The 16742-nt window shown below is 40.7% G+C and overlaps 1 long non-coding RNA gene across 3 annotated transcripts in view; it reads right to left on the bottom strand.

Annotated features, from left to right (window-relative positions):
• The window catches only part of LOC126085845 (uncharacterized), a 79078-nt gene that overhangs the window by 56053 nt on the left and 6283 nt on the right, over window positions 1–16742 (bottom strand). For all 3 annotated transcript variants that reach the window (XR_007519355.1, XR_007519356.1, XR_007519354.1), the window contains exon 3: window positions 12377–12487. This is a non-coding gene — a long non-coding RNA (uncharacterized LOC126085845). The remainder of the gene's footprint in view (window positions 1–12376; window positions 12488–16742) is intronic.

Below are 16742 nucleotides of genomic sequence, written 5' to 3'. Positions count from 1 at the left end.
ATTAGGGGGAAAGCAAGTGGGAGTACGGAGTAAGGTGTATATAAACTTATACGTGACAGTTTGACTGGATTTGTAAACATTCACTTGAAGCTCAATAAAAGTTAATAAAAAAAAAAAAAAAACCCACTCCCGTTGAGTTAATTCCGACTCATAGCGACCCTATAGGACAGAGTAGAACTGTCCCACAGAGTTTCGAAGGAACGCATGGTGGATTTGTCCTGCCAACCTCTTGGTTAGCAGCTGTAGCACGTAACCACTATGCCACCAGAGTTTCCAAACTACACTTATTTTCAATAAAAGACTTACAAATATTAAATAAAAGGATTTAGCAATTCAAGAGAATTCACAAGTAGGTTTACGACAAAAAGCCAAATAAGTGGTAAGAAAAAAAAATTCAATGAATTCAAAGAAACCGTAAGAGTTGGTTAGTGTAATGAACAGGAAAAATTTCACAAAGAAGGTGGAAATTAAGTCTGGCTTTACCAAATCATAACGATCAGATGTCATACATGGCCCCTGACTGGATACTGGGGAATAAACCAGCTATGAAAGTATCCTCAGGACAACTGGAAATATGTGAATACAAACTGGGTATTAGATGATATTAGGGAACTATCAATTTTGTAAAAAGCAGTAGTTTCGTGGTTATACAGGAAAAAGTTGCTATTTTTACTAGATGCATAATACCTAATACTGAACTATTTAGGGGTAAAATGCCTTAATGTCTGTAATTGATTTAAAACTTCAGGGGAAAAAAAAGGGTCTGTCTTAGTTATCTAGTGCTGCTATAACAGAAATACCACACGTGGATAGCTTCAACAAAGAGAAATTTATTCTCACACAGTCTAGTTGGCTAGAAGTCCAAATTCAGGACATCAGCTCCACAGGAAGGCTTCCTGTGTGGGCTCTAGAGGAAGGCCCTTGTCATCAATCTTCCCCTGGATTAGGAACTTCTCCATGTAGGAACCCCAGGTCCAAAGGACGTGCTGTGCTCCCGGCACTGCTTTCTTGGTGGTATGTAGTCCCCACTCTCTGCTTGCTTCCCTTTCCTTTTATGGCTTGTAAGATAAAAGGCGGTGCAGGCAACACTCCAGGGAAACTCCCTTTACACTGTATCAGGGGTGTGACTTGAGCAAGGGTGTTACATCCTACCCTAATCATCTTTAACATAAAATTACAATCACAAGATGGAGGACCACCACACAATACTGGGAATCATAGCCTAACCAAGTTGACACATATTGGAGGGGGGGCACAATTCAATTCATGACAGGGGCAAATATGACAAATGTTTAAAAGTATTCAACCATTCAACCTAAGGGGTGGGTAAAATGATGAATGTTCATTATAGCATTCTACTTTTCTGTGTATCTGAAACTTTTCATAAAAACAACAAAAAGGTCTCAAAGGATAGGCCGGATCCACTCATATAAGCCAAGCGAGCTCCTCATTCCAAGTGGATGAATCACCATAAGCAAAGCTACAGTGACAACATTTTTAAACAGTCGGGAGAGAACCTCTGAGTAATGTTGAGACTTCTTTTTGGTTGACGTTTAGAATCTCCCCTTCTTCCCCATTCCCTCTGCTGACATTCTGTGCTGCCTGGTCCCCATCACCTAGACTCCTGAGGAGAACTTTCTTCCTGTACTGCTCTCCTAAAGCGACCTTATAATATTATTATCCCCAAGTTCAGGAAACTAAAATGGTTCTCCACAGACTACATGATCAAGCTCACAAGTCCAGTCAAAAAATATCCCTCCGGAGTACTTCCTTTTGTTGCTTATATCATAAACATCTATCATGATACCTATACACAGTACAGCACTGGGTGCTTTCACACACATTGTCTCACCTGAAACTCTTATTGTTCTTTTTTATGCTTTTTGTAAAAGGTATTTTTAATCTCATTTTTCAAATTATTCATTGTTAGTAAATAGAAAATCAATAGACTTTTTAGTATTGACTTTTTATTCTATAACTCTGCTTAATACACTTACTAGTTCTAGTTTTTTTCCCCACAGAATTTCTATGTGCACAATTATGTCATCTGAGGAGGATAACAGTTTCACTTCTTCCTTTCCAGTCTTCATGCTTTTATTTCTTATTTTTGCTTTATTGCACTGAGGATAACGTCCAATGCAATTCTAGACAGAAAACATTCTTACCTTCCACCTGATCTTAGGGGATAAACATTCAGCGTATACCAGTATGATGCTATTGGTTTTTCATGGATGCCCTTTACTGAGAAAATTCCCTTCTGTTCCTAGTTTGCCAAGAGGTTTCATCAGGAATCGATGTTGAATATTGTCAAATGATTTTTCAGCACCTATTAATTTTTTGGTAAAGTAGAAGGTTAGCAAAACAAAAGAGGGTGATCCTCAACGAGATGGGCTGCCACAACAGCTGCAGCAATGGGATCAGACATAGCAACGAGTGTGACGATGGCTCAGGACCAGGCAGTGCTTCGTTTTATTGTACCTAAGAACGCTATGCGGTGGAGCTGACTTGAGGACACCGGAAAACATTGATTTTTTTCCTTTATTATGTTAATGCAGTAAGTTACACTGACTGATTTTCAAACATTACATCAAACTTGCATCTTTGAGGCAAAGCCCGTGTGGTCAGGATATGTTATCCTTTTTATAGGTTGCCAGATTTGATTTGCTAATGTTTTATTATTATAGATTTTTTACATCTGTTTTTATAAGGGAGCCCTAGTGGCACAGTGGTTAAGTGCTTGGCTGCTAATCCAAAGCTGGGCGGTTTGAATCCACCAGCCATTCCTTGGAAACCCTATGGGGCAGTTCTACTCTGTTCTGTAGGGTCGCTATGAGTCGGAATCAACTGGACGGCAAAGGTTTTGTTTTGTTTTCATAAGGGATATTGGTCTTTAATTTTATTTTGTCAGGTTCAGTATGAAAGTTACAGTGGACTCCAAAACCAAACTGGAAAGTATTCCCTATGCATCTACTTTCTGGCAGTTTGTATAAAACCAGTATTATTTCTTCCTTAAAAGTTTCATAGAATTCACCAGTGATGCCATCTTAATCTGGAATTTTCTTTATGGGAAGATTTTTAAATACAAATTCAATCTACTTAATAGATAATGGAATATTCATTCAGGATATTCAGATTTTCCATTTTTTGTTCTGTCAGTTTTGTTTAAATTATTATTTTTCAAGGAATTTACCAATTTCATCTAAGCTCTCATACGGTTTTAACGTTGCTCATAACATCCCTTTATTCCATTGATCTATGGTGATGTCCCTGTCGTTACCGATGTTGGTTATTTATGTTTTCTATCTTTTTTTCTTGATCTATTTTATTAATCTTTTCAAATAATCAGCTTTTGAATTTGTTGATTTTCTCTATGGGCTGTCTGTTGGCTATTTCATTGTTTCCTGCCTGTATTACTTTTTTTTTTCTATTTGCTTCAGGTTTACTTTGTTCTACTTTTTCTATATTTTTAAGATGGAAACTTAGGTGACTGTTTTTACATCTTTCTTCTTTTCTAATATATCATTTAAAGCTATAAATTTTCCTCTAGCAATACTTTGGTAGCATTGCACAAATTTTGATATGTTGTACTTCCATAACCATCCACTACGTGTGGCCAGACACATGAAAAGATGTTCAATGTCATTAGTCACCAGAGAAACACAAATCGAAACCACAATGAGATACCATTTCACTCCCACTAGGATGGCTAAGATAACAAACAAACAAACAAAAAAAACAGAAATAACAAGTATTGGAAGAGATGTGGAGAAATTGGAACCCTCATCCACTGCTGGCAGGAATGCAAAATGATACAGCTGTTGTGGTAAGCAGTCTGGTGGCTCCTCAAAAAACTAGACATAGAGCTGCCATATGACCCAGCAATTCCACTGGTAGGTATATACCCTAGGGATCTAACAGAAGTGACATGAACAGACATATGCACACCTATGTTCATCACGGCACTACTCACAACAGAAAAAAGATGGAAACAGCTTAAGCGCCCATCAATGGATGAATGGATAAGTAAAATGTGGTACATATGTGCAATGGACAAAATGAAGAACACGACATCAGGATTGGAGACTCATTAACAACCTGCGATATGCAGATGATACAACCTTGCTTACTGATGAAGAGCAAAAACCACAGCCTTCAGTATGAATTACACCTCAACTTAAAGAAAACAAAAAATCTCACAACTGAACCAATAAGCAACATCACGATAAATGGAGAAAAGATTGAAGTTGTCAAGGATTTTATTTTACCTGGATCCACAATCAACACCCATGGAAGCGGCAGTCAAGAAATCAAATGACACACTGCAATGGGCAAATCTGCTCCAAAAGATCTTTTTAAAGCGTTAAAAAGCAAAGCTTTCACTTTAAGGACTTATGGTGCACCTGACCCAAGTCATGGTGTCTTCAGTCACCTCATATGCATATGAAAGCTGAACAATGAATAAGGAAGACTGAAGAAGAATTGATGCCTTTGAATTACTCCGTCGGCAAAAAATACTGGATATACACCACAGACTGCCAGAAGAATAAACAAATCTGTCTTGGAGTAAGTACAGCCAGAATGCTCATTAGAAGTGAGGATGGTGAGACTTCATCTCATACACTTTGGACATGTTATCAGGAGGGACAGTCTCTGGAGAAGGACATCATGCCTGGTAAAATGGAGGGTCAGCGAGAAAGAGGAAGACCCTCAATGAGATGAATTGACACAGTGGCTACAACAACGGGCTCAAGCATAACAATGAAACGAGGATGGCGCAGGACCGGGCAGCGTTTTGTTCTGTTGTACATACTGTTGCTATGAGTTGGAACCAACTCGATGGCACCTAACAACAACATACAAGGGAGTACTACTCAGCATTAAAGAAGAATAAGTTCCCAATACATCTTGGAACATGGATGAACCCGGAGGACATTGTGTTGAGTGAAATGACACAATCGCAAAAAGACAAATACTGTATGTTCTCACTTTTATGAAATGACATGAACAGGCAAATGTACAGAAACTAATGTTCATTCGTGGTGACCAGGGATGAGGAGGGGCAGAGGAGGATTCACTCCCTAGATAGTAAAAAAGATAGTAGGCACTTGTTATTTTTGGTGACGTGAAAGGTAACACTGAACAAGTGTGAAGCATGCACAGCCTGACGAAGGTAAATGATGTTACTAAAAGGTACACAAGAAAAAAGGACCTTTTGGTAATTCCTAAGACATATATAATTTTGAAACAACAGCAACAACAATCAAAAATATACATGCAAGTATGTATGTACACACATATTTATATAGGGATGTGTATGTGAGAATATATGTGCGTACATATAATCCATTGGTGTTGAATAGATTGAGTCATAGTGAACCTACAGGACAGAGAGGAACTGCTCCATAGGGTTTCCAAGGAACAGCTGGTGGATTTGAACTGCAGCCTTTTGGTTAGCAGCAGCAGAGCTCTTAATCACTGTGCCACCAGGGCTCCACAGGTATGCATGTATGTGACTGAATGCACATATATGCATATCTATAATAAAACACATAGAGGGAATAGTTGCAGATACTTCTTAGACATAACCAAACACCTCACAGGATTGGTTTCTTGGGTTTGAATTATTAGGACCATAGTCTCATGGGACATCTCAGTCAAGGCATAATATATTTTGTAAACTTTATGTTGTACATCCTAGCTTGGTGAGTAGCGTCTGGGGTCTTAAAAGCTTGCAAACTGCCATCTATGATAAAACGAATGGTCTCTACTCATCCAGAACAAAAGAAAGAAGGAAACCAAAGGTTCAAAGAAGAAACTAGTCTACAGAACTAACAGTCTACACGAACCACGGCCTCATCTACCCTGAAACTAAAAGAACTAGATAGTGCCTGGCTAACATTACCGACCATTCTGATCAGGGCCACAATAGATGGGACCTAATAGAATGGAAGAAAAAGGTGGAACAGAACCTCAAATTCCTAAAAAACAAAACAAAAACCAGACTTTCAGGACTGGTCGAGACTAGAGGACTACTGTTTTGAGATACTCTTTAAACCTTAAACTGAAGGATACGTTTTAGCTGAATAATAAACAGGCTCATAAAATAAAGAATATCAGCCATGAGTAATGTGCTGTTTAAAAAAAAAAAAAAATCATCTTTATGAGACCAAATGGTCAACAATTACTTTAAAACAAAGATAAGAATGCAAGGGGGCAGGGAAACTAGATTAATGGAAGTGGAAAAACCACAACTGAAATATTGAAAATGTTCATGAATTGTGAAGAACATAGCCAATGTCATTGAACAATATGTGTAGAAATTTTTGAATCAGAACCTAAACTGCTGTGTAAAGCCTTCAGCAAAAACAAAATATTACATTAAAAAAAAAAGTATTTCCTAATTTCCCTTGTGATTTCTTCTTTGAAACAAGAATTATTTAGAAGTACACTGCTTAATTTTCTACCATTTGGAGATTTTCTAGATATCATGGGTTTCTAATTTAACAGCATGGTGGTCAGATAACATACTGTATGATTCCGATCCTCTTAAATGTATTGAAACTTGTTTTAGGGTAGTGGCATAGTGTTTAAGGGCTACGGTTGCTAACCAAAAGATCAGCAGTTTGAATCCACCAGCTGCTCCTTGGAAACTCTGTAGAGCAGTTCTCCTCTGTCCTATAGGGTCACTCTGAATTGGAATCGACTTTGTAGCAATGGTATAAGGTACCTAAGGAGCCCTGGTGGCACAGTGGTTAAGCACTTGGCTGATATCTGAAAGGTCAGAGGTTCGAACCCACCAGCCACTCTGTAGGAGAAAGAGGTGACAGTCTGCTTCCATAAGATTACAGCCTTGAAATCCCTATGAGGCAGTTATAAGTTATACCTCGTCCTAGGGTTGCTATGAGTTGAAATTGACTCAATTGCAATGGGTACCTAAAGTCCTTAGGTGGCGCAAATGGTTTGTTCCTACTACTAACTTAAAAGTTGGTGGTTCAAACCCACACAGTAGCACCACAGAAGAAAGGCCTGGCAATCTGCTTCCAAAAAGATTACATCCAAGAAAACCCTATAGAACAGTTCTACCGTAATACACGGGATCACCATGAGTCAGAATTGACTCAACGATAACGGATCATAGTTTGATGAATGCTGCAGGTATACTTGTAAAGAATGTGATTCTGCAATGGTTAACTGTATTATTTCCATAAATGGCAATTAGGTTAAGTTGGTGGATAATGCTGTTCAAGTCTTTTATATACTGATTTGTCTACACGTTCTATCAATTAATAAGAAAGAGGTGCTACTGTCTCTTTTTCTTTGGCTTTCTGCAATTTGAATATGATATGCCTGGGTGTAGATTTTTTAGTACATATCTTACTAGGTGTTCTCTGGGCTTCCTGGATCTGTAATTTGGTGTGTCAACAATTTTGGAAAATTTTCAGCCATTATTGCTTCAAATATTTCTTCTGTTCCTTTCTCTTTCTTCTCCTCCTAGTATTCGCATTATGCATATGTTACAGGTTTTGTAATTACCCCACAGTTCTTGGATATTCTGCTTTTTTTTCTCCAATTTTTTTTCTCTCTCTGCTTTTCAGTCTGAGAAGTTTCTACCGAAATACCTTCAAATTCAACAATTTTTCTCTCAGCTATGATTAATCTACTAATAATCCCATCAAATGCATTATTCATTTCTGTTGAGATGTTTTAGATTTCCCACATTTCCTTACAGTTCCCAATTTATTTGCTTAGGCTACTCATCTGTTTTGCATGTTGTCTACTTTTTCTATTAGACCCCTTAACATATTAATCATAAACCAAAAACCAGACCCGCTGCCATCAGGTCAATTCTGACTCATAGCCACTCTACAGGACAAAGCAGACCCGCCCTATAGAGTTTCCAAGGAGCACTTGGAGGATTCAAACAGCTGATCTTTTCGTTAGCGGCCGTAGTTCTTGACCACTATGCCACCAGGATTTCCACATTGATCATATTTATTTTAAATCATCAGTCTGGTAATTCTATCATCTCTGCCATTATCTGAGTCTAGTTGTGGTATCTGCCCTTTCTCTTCAGATTGTGCTTTTTGCTCTTTAGTATGCCTTGAGATTTTCTGTTGAAAGCCAGGATGATGTATCAGGTAAAAGGAACTGGTATTCTTTCAGATGTAAAGTTCCGTTAAAAGTTCATGTGGAGGTACGGTGTTGGGGGAGGGAATCCTTGTATGAAATAGAAGTCATAGTATGCCACTCTACTACTTAAACCCTGCCTTTTCCCTCAAAGGAAAAGTCAAAGTCCTTTAAGTGGCTTACAATTCCTACATGATCTGGCTTCCATTACAACTCTGGTGATACCTCCCACCGTGTTCCCCCCTTGCTCCATTCCAGCCACACTGGTTTCCTTACTGTTTCTCCAACACATCAGGCATGTTCTTATGTCAGGACCTTTGTACTTGTGCCGTCTCCTGAAATGGTTTTCCTTCAGGCATTCTCATGGCTTGTGCTCTACTCAAATGTCACCTTATCAGAGACACATTCCCTTCCACCCTACATTAAAAACAATCTTTCCTTCCCTCATCTCCTTTCTCACCCTGTCCTCAAGTTCCCTTTCCCTCTTACTCAGCTTTATTTTTTATTCTCCAAAGCACGTTTTACCGTCTTACTAGTCTATTATCTGTCTTCCTGACAACAGAATGTATGTCCCATTAGGGCAGAGGCTTGCCTGTTTCATTCACTGCTGGATACCCATTGCCTAGAACAGTGCCTGGTACATAGTAGCATGCAATAAACATTTGTTGGGTAGAATATCAAAGAACAGACAAATCAATGGAAACACGCAATTATTGGGCAGTACTGACAACTGGAAAACCTGGGTTTGAGCCCTGATTCTGACTCCACAACAACTTTCCCAATGATGTCCCCATTCTTCCTCCCTAGACCTCCCTGTTCCAGCCCCATCTCTTTCCTAGCCTTTCCAGCATTCCATCCAGTGCTGGAAGTGGCAGTGGCTGAAGCAGACACTCCACAGGGTAGAGTAGGGCACAAAGTGAGAGTGCAGGGGCAGGGAAGGCAGCTGTGAAAGCACGGCCATATCCACGTCTCAGCTTTGGTTGTCTGCACTGAAAGAGAGCCAAGTAAATCCAGTAGGACGTCACCAGACACCACAATAATCGGGAATTTGTCATCAAATAAGGAAGGCTTCCCTGAAACTACGTGATCTTGGGAAATTGGTGTAATTAAACTGGGTCTGTTAAACGGGTATAATAATACCAGTCACATGCCAATTTTGGAGGGATTAAATAAACGTGAAGAGGTAAGTACAGAAATGGGCCAGGAAGAGGGCTCTACGAAAGAGAGCTATTGTTACCCTTATCAAAAATTACCACTACCACCCCAGTACAGACAAAAGGAACTTCAATATTTTCAAGAGTGGGAAAACTAATATACAAAGAAACTTCTTTTTTTTAATGATCTAGTAATACAGGTCTCATCATCTAAGTCTTCTTAATTACACCATGTGATGCGAAAAGACCCAAACTGTGCATAAACCTTAGGTGAAGAAAATCATCTTAATCTGAAAAACCACAATTAAATATTTTATTGTAAAGTTTTCCCACATCTTGTTCTTCCCAATACCTCTGAGAAGTCCCAACCATAGACAAAAACAGAGAAAAGAGCAAAACAGGAGGAAAGTTCCAATGAATTAATGTGGGAAAACTGTATGCTATGATGTTACTTTATATTTAAATATACATATCTGACTTACAAACTAAAGTATTATATAAAAAAAAAGTATTATACACTACTAAAAACTTGATGACAAGTAATATGTAGTTTAACATACATTGTGACCCATATGAATTAAAATTTAAACAATTATTTGATGCCTTTTTGTAGCAGTTTTAGAATATACAACTAAAATAAATGTAAACAATTATTAGAAAAAAATCTCTGAAAATAAAATTTTATTTTTTAAATCACTGCTTCATACCCCAAATCTAAATGGCTTGATATAAAGCACTGGTCTTTGTGGTTCACAAAAAGCAGGTGTCAATTCCTGAACACAACTGAAGTGACAGGAGAAACTCCCAATGCTATTATACCCCGAGTATGAGCCCTGATCTAATAATCTGTCTTCATTAATTCCTTTTCATTTCATCTCTGCAAAAGAGGGGCGGGAGAAGGCGAGAGAGGGCTAGGCATGCCTACTCTGTTCTGTAGCATCTAGCTCAGTCCCAGGAACAACAAAATACACATATTCATAAGAGCCCCAAAAACATTAAAGTCCAAATAAGGAGGAAAACTAATTTCCATATATATATACACACACACACATACACACTCAGAGCCTCTGGGTGGCACAATGAGTTAGGTGCTCAGCTACTAACTGAAAGGTTGGCAGGTTAAATCCACCCAGAGGTGCCTTGGAAGAAAGCCCTGGCAATCTACCTCCACATGGTCACAGCTATTGAAAACCCTATGGAGGGCAGTCCTACTCTGAAAACTCATGGGGTCGTCAAGAGTGGACATCTACTCAATGGCAGCTGGATTGGTAATGCATATATAGCGTATATGTTGGAAAAATTAGTTTCTGAACATATATATGACATATAGAATACAGTGTACATTACTGTTATGTACCCAAACCTACTGCTGTCCAGTTGATCCCAACTCATAGGGACCCCACAGGACAGAGCAGAACTGCCCTATAGGGTTTCCAAGGCTGTAAATATTCACTGAAGCAGACCGCCACATCTGCCTCCTGCCCACAGGCTCGGGGGCTCGAAGCGCCATCCCTTCAGCCAAGGCTGTAAATATTCACTGAAGCAGACCGCCACATCTGCCTCCTGCCCACAGGCTCCGGGGCTCGAAGCGCCAGCCCTTCAGCCAAGGCTGTAAATATTCACTGAGGCAGACCGCCACATCTGCCTCCTGCCCACAGGCTCGGGGGCTCGAAGCGCCAGCCCTTCAGCCAAGGCTGTAAATATTCACTGAGGCAGACCGCCACATCTGCCTCCTGCCCACAGGCTCGGGGGCTCGAAGCGCCAGCCCTTCAGCCAAGGCTGTAAATATTCACTGAAGCAGACCGCCACATCTGCCTCCTGCCCACAGGCTCGGGGGCTCGAAGCGCCAGCCTTTCAGTTAGCAGCCCAGTGCTTTAACCACTGAGCCACCAGGGCTCCCTACTGTCATGCACAGTGATTACATAAATTCTGAAACAAACTGCCTGGGTTTAAATCCTAGCTCAATTTATCAGCTGGGTGATCGGAGTAAGTTACTTTACATCTCTGACCCTCAGTTTCCTCATCTCTAAAATGGATCTTAATTATAAGGTTGCTCTGCAGATTTAATAAAACACACAAGACACTTAGAAAAAGGCCTTACACATAGAATGTACACAATAAACGCTAGCTTTCACTATTATAAAGGCAATACAAACAAATGGCTTAATTGAAGAAATTTCCATTGAGAAATAGTTAAGTAGAGTTCCAAAATTCACGTGCAAAGTTATCTGCATCAACTGTTAAAGTTGTATGTTTAGATTCAAGCGATCACTGAGGTTATGTTATGATCTCCAATAGAGTTCTGGGGGGTATACATGTGGCCTCTGCGTGCCCTTCTCCTATACCATCTACCATATCTCCCTTGGAGCCTAGGCATCATCTTATCAAGTAAAATACTTCCCTGAGTTAACTGTTTAGCCCTTAAAGACACACCAAAAGCAACCACTAGCACAAAAGTACAGTAAAATGTTCTTATTTCAGAATAGCAAAACCTATTTCTAACATAATGGTGAATTAGGGAGGATTCAAGAGGAGCCCTGGTGGCACAGTGGTTAAGAGCTCAGCCGCTAACCAAAAGGTCAGCAGTTCGAATCCACCAACCACTCCTTGGAAACCCTATGGGGTAGTTCTACTCTGTCCTAAAGGGTCACTATGAGTTTGAATCGACGAGACGGCAACGGGTTTGGTTTGGTGGGTCAACATGGAAGGGGTGGATGAAAGAGAATAAAAGGAAAATGGACAACAGAAGAATTCAGAGAACCGTGAAAATTTAACTCATAGTCTTTCTACCTCCTCACTATAATTTTAAGGACTTTTCTCATATACAGCATGTGTAAGTAAATCACTGCAATATTTAAAACACTAAGATTTTTGTAAAATCTGAAAACTCTTGGTGGCCGCATTAATTTGTCCCTTAAAAACAACTCAGAATTAAAAAGCATACAAAAAATAAATTAATAAAGGCACTGCTGTCATTTGCAAGTGATGTTCTTTTCTTACTACCCACAACCCACACACTTGGGAGTTAATTTTCCAGGGTCAGTGTTCACAGACCATCTGCTTTCTCTTACCAACACCCCAGCACCCTTACTTACTTAGAAAAGGCAGGGCCAGCCAGTGCTCCGAACATCAAGTTTTCTCTCCAAAAGGCCAGCTGGCACTTGGGAGCACTCCACATTCTCAGCTACCAGCACTTCTACTGACCCCTGCAGATGAGGAACATGTCTCCACTGAATGACTCATTTAAAAAAATTACTCATTGTAAAACTGTTTCTTAAAACCAGGCATTTCCCTATTACCCACCCACCCCTTTCTCCCCACCCCCGCTGCTCCCCCCCACACACACCCTCAAATACTCCATACCAAGGGTGTGCCCCAGGCAGGGGTCTGGCTCCACTCTTCTTTTACACTCTTTGGAGGCCTCTGGAGAAACCATACCTTTGATTGGCAATTCCCTAAACCCTGTCTACTCAAGCTGGCACCTATTCAAAAAGGCAGGTGAGTCTTCAAGTCAGGTTTTTAAAATGAGTTTAATACACGTCAGGTGATATACCTACTCACCCTCAAGTTTCTTAAAGGTTTTTAATTTCTTAAGATGTTTACAATGTCTTAACTATGGGTTAATTAAATCCCTTAGTGAGGATGGGGCACTGGGGAAAATCCTCCAGCTTAATGCTGCCCATTTTCATAAAGAGGTGGAAATCTCCAAAATGACACTTTTGAATTTCTACAGGCTAAAAAGCCTGTCTGATGAATTTTAAAGAAATGCATATTATGTATTATATGACCTTCACGATTGCATAGAAAAAAGACTAGAAGCATACAGACTGGCACAGAGTGTAAACATGAATGCATATATTCAAATATAGTCATATATGTATTTATTTTTTAAACCACACCCTCCCTGGGTGGCTTCTCAGGCTGGCCAGGGCCAAATGGTCAGCTTCACGCCATCAGGGTGCCCACTGGGTGTGGGCCCCCGGCTGTGACTCAGACATCCAACAGCATAGACTCCTGTGTTGCTGTTGCCCCAGGGCAGGTGGACGCTCCAGGTGCCCCTAGGCGCCGCCAGCCCTCTCCCGAAGCTCCACAGGCCGCTCCCCTGCTCCCGGGGACCCTGGCACCGCCTACCAGGCCCTGAGGGGGGCAGCACCAGGACCTGCCCTGGCGGAGAAGGGCAAGACGGTCAGGCGGCCTGGGCTCCAGACTCACCACAGCCTTAGAGCCCTGAGTGCATCCACAGGCCCGAGTCATGTGGCACCGGCGACGCCCACTGACCTGGTGACACCAGCCAGGCACCCCGCCCTATCCCTAAGGTGGGCTCAGAGGCAGCCATTGGTGATTAGGGGCGGTACCCTCTGGGCCACCCCGGCCCTAACTCTTGGGCAGGGCTTCGTCCCTCTCCCTTTGGTCTGGACCATCCTCACCCTGCTCACCTTGAGGCTCCTCACCTGGCTGATGACTCAGCTGGGAAACTGCCCAGTTGGAAGCGATTTCAATGGATTTTCTTTATATAAAAAACAGACTACACAAGTATTCTTTTGGTTATTTTTGATATTTTGATAACTGAAGACAAGTTTTAAACTACCAATAATAGAAGAATTAAAAAAAACCACGCTAAATCCCAGCACCTGAGGTAACCATGTCTCATACCCTAATCTGCTTTCAATGCAAATACATATTAGTCATACACATTATTTTATAATCTACTTTTTATAGGGTAGCTATGAGTCAGAATCACTTGAGGACAACAGGTTTGGCTTTTTTTGTTTGTTTTCCCATTAAAATTATCTTTGCCTATTTTTTTTAATAATGAGTTCGATTGTTTTTCTTTTTAATTTTATTGTGTTTTAGGTGAAGTTTACAGCACAAATCAGTTTCTTATTCAAAAAATTTATACACAAATTGTTTTGTGACATGGGTTGCAATCCCTGCATTGTGTCAGCACTCTCCCCCTTTCCCTTTCCATCCTAGGTTCCCTGTGTCCATTCATCCAGGTTTCCTGTCCTTTCCTACCTTTTCCTCTTTGCTTTTGAGCAGGTATTGCCCATTTGGTCTCATACTTGAACTAAGGAGCACATTCCTCATGTGAGTTTTGAGCCCTGGTGGCATAGTAGTTAAGAGCTAACTAAAAGGTCCGCTACTCGAATTCACCAGCCGCTCCTTTAGAAATCCCATGGGGCAGTTCTACTCTGTTCTATAGGGATGAGTCGGAATCCACCGGATGGCAATGGGTTTGGTTTTTTGTTTTTTTTTTAAAATCTTTGGCTGAAAGGTGGACTTTGGGATCAATTTATTAAATCAATTGGTACTTTGTTGGATTTTTCTCATATAGTTGAAGGGAACTTATATCTTCAAATCCAGCCCATTATGTTTAGGAAGAGAGAAGCTTCTCTACCTTAACCTCCCTGCCACTCCCATGCTTTTTCATTGATTTCCATGCCACGTTTAAGAAACATCCCTCTTCTCTTCTCACTGCCTAGGTTATCTCAGCCAATTCAGGGCAGTCAATTCCACCCGTGCTCTCTAGCATACCCTTATTTACATATTCCGCCCTGCTGTTCCTCCGCCAATGGCTGACTTCACATCTCCTCTTGAATGTCTACGTGACATCTCAAACTTACTGTGGTCCAAATAAAACTCTTGATCCAAGTTTCTTACTCACTTCCCAGTCTTCCTTATCTCAGCAAATGTTCTCACTATCCTCTAGGTCGTTCAGGACAAAAACCTAGGAAGCATCCTTGATTTCTCTCCTTTCTACACATCTTGCAACTAATCCATTAACACATATTCTGGACTCTTGGCTCTACCTTAAAATAAATCCTGAACCTACCCACTTCTCACTACCTGCACCTTACAGCCACCACCATCTCTTAGTTAAAATTAGACTCCATGCCACTGATCATCCCTCTTACAGTCTACATAACAGCACCACTTCAGTGGCTTCTCAGAGCACTTAGCAAAAATGTGGAAATCCTTCCCATGGTCCTTCACGATGGGGGCCTTGCCCATCACACTAACTTCGTTTCCTAACAGTCTCCCCTAGTTCACTTATTTCCTGAGGTTCCTCAAACATGCCAAAACACCTGGGTTATTTAAGGCCCTCAGAAACAACTCTTTCCTTTATTGGCAATATTCTTCCTCCAGAACTTCACGCAGCCCCATTCTCTTATTTGATACAGCTCAATTATCTCAAGTGTCCTATTCCCATAAGCCTTTACTGACCATTAATCTAAAACAGCTAACCCCACTGTCTTAGTCATCTAGTACTGCTATAACAGAAATACCAAACATGGCTTTAACAAAGAGAAATTTATTCTCTCACAGTCTAGTAGGTTACAACTCCAAATTCAGGGTGTCAGCTCCAGGGGAAGGCTTTCTCTCTTTGTCGGCTCTGGAGGAAGGTCCTTGTCCTCAATCTTCCCCTGATCGAGAAGCTTCTTAGGTGCAGGGGCCCTGGATCCAAAGGACGCGCTCTACTCCCGGGGCTGCTTTCTTGCTGGTATGACATATCAGGAAAGAGAAGTGCCAAATAATGTTCTCAGGACCCTCCACCTTATGCTACTCCTTTCCCTTCTAAGCAACCCAGAATATAGGCATAGGCACCAGACACAGAAGTATTATCTTTTGAGAAAATGACAAGCCTGAAGAGCACAGACTTTCTTAAAAACCCAAGGACTCCACACTACACGCGGCAAACTGACCCAAACCCTGCCTATAGAAATTCCATAAACTTCTTACCTCAACTATAGGTCAGCTACATTAAGCTCATCAGTAGTTCTGAATAAACCGTCATTGATCTCCACCAAGGACAGTTATTCGAAGTCATTGAAGTCCAAATGCAGAGCAAAATTGAAATTCCAAGTGCAACAAATGTTTTTCACGCCTTTGGTTCCAAGGCACTAAACACAAGGTTCTACCAAGTACTTCCACTCTGGTCTGTTGATGAAGTAACACAATCTGTGAAAGAGGCAGACGCTCGGACTTCAGTCCCACTGGAAAAGCTCTTCAGGAGACATGCAGTTGATAGAAGGTTCTGCTGTGACTCGAGTGATATCAGAATGAGATGAGACTGGAGTGGAGGCCGGTATTAAAGCTAGTTCATCAGTTAGAGGACTTGTCGATCGCTGAGAACTGTTATGTAAGTTCAGATTGCACTTGCTTCTTAAGTGTCTTGTGGCCCTAAACAACCTTCCTTCATCAGAAGGTTCCCCCGAAAACTGCAGGAATAGCATTACAATCTACTTCTTTAAAAACTACTTAAGGTGTGAGTATTAAAATACTTGAATTGGCAGTATTTTTTTTTTAATGTACAGTTTACAAATATACTTTATACAGGAAATGGGAATATACTTCATGAGGATTTGGGTAAATCTTTATAGAACAAAGTAACTAAATGCCTGTCTTAGTCATCTAGTACTGCTATAACAGAAATACCACAAGTGGATGGTATTAACAAAG

Source organism: Elephas maximus, chromosome 11 (genome assembly GCF_024166365.1).
Source record: "Elephas maximus indicus isolate mEleMax1 chromosome 11, mEleMax1 primary haplotype, whole genome shotgun sequence".
NCBI lineage: Eukaryota > Metazoa > Chordata > Mammalia > Proboscidea > Elephantidae > Elephas > Elephas maximus.
The sequence above is the reverse complement of the archived record's forward strand: the minus strand, read 5'-3'. Positions and strand labels throughout refer to the sequence as shown.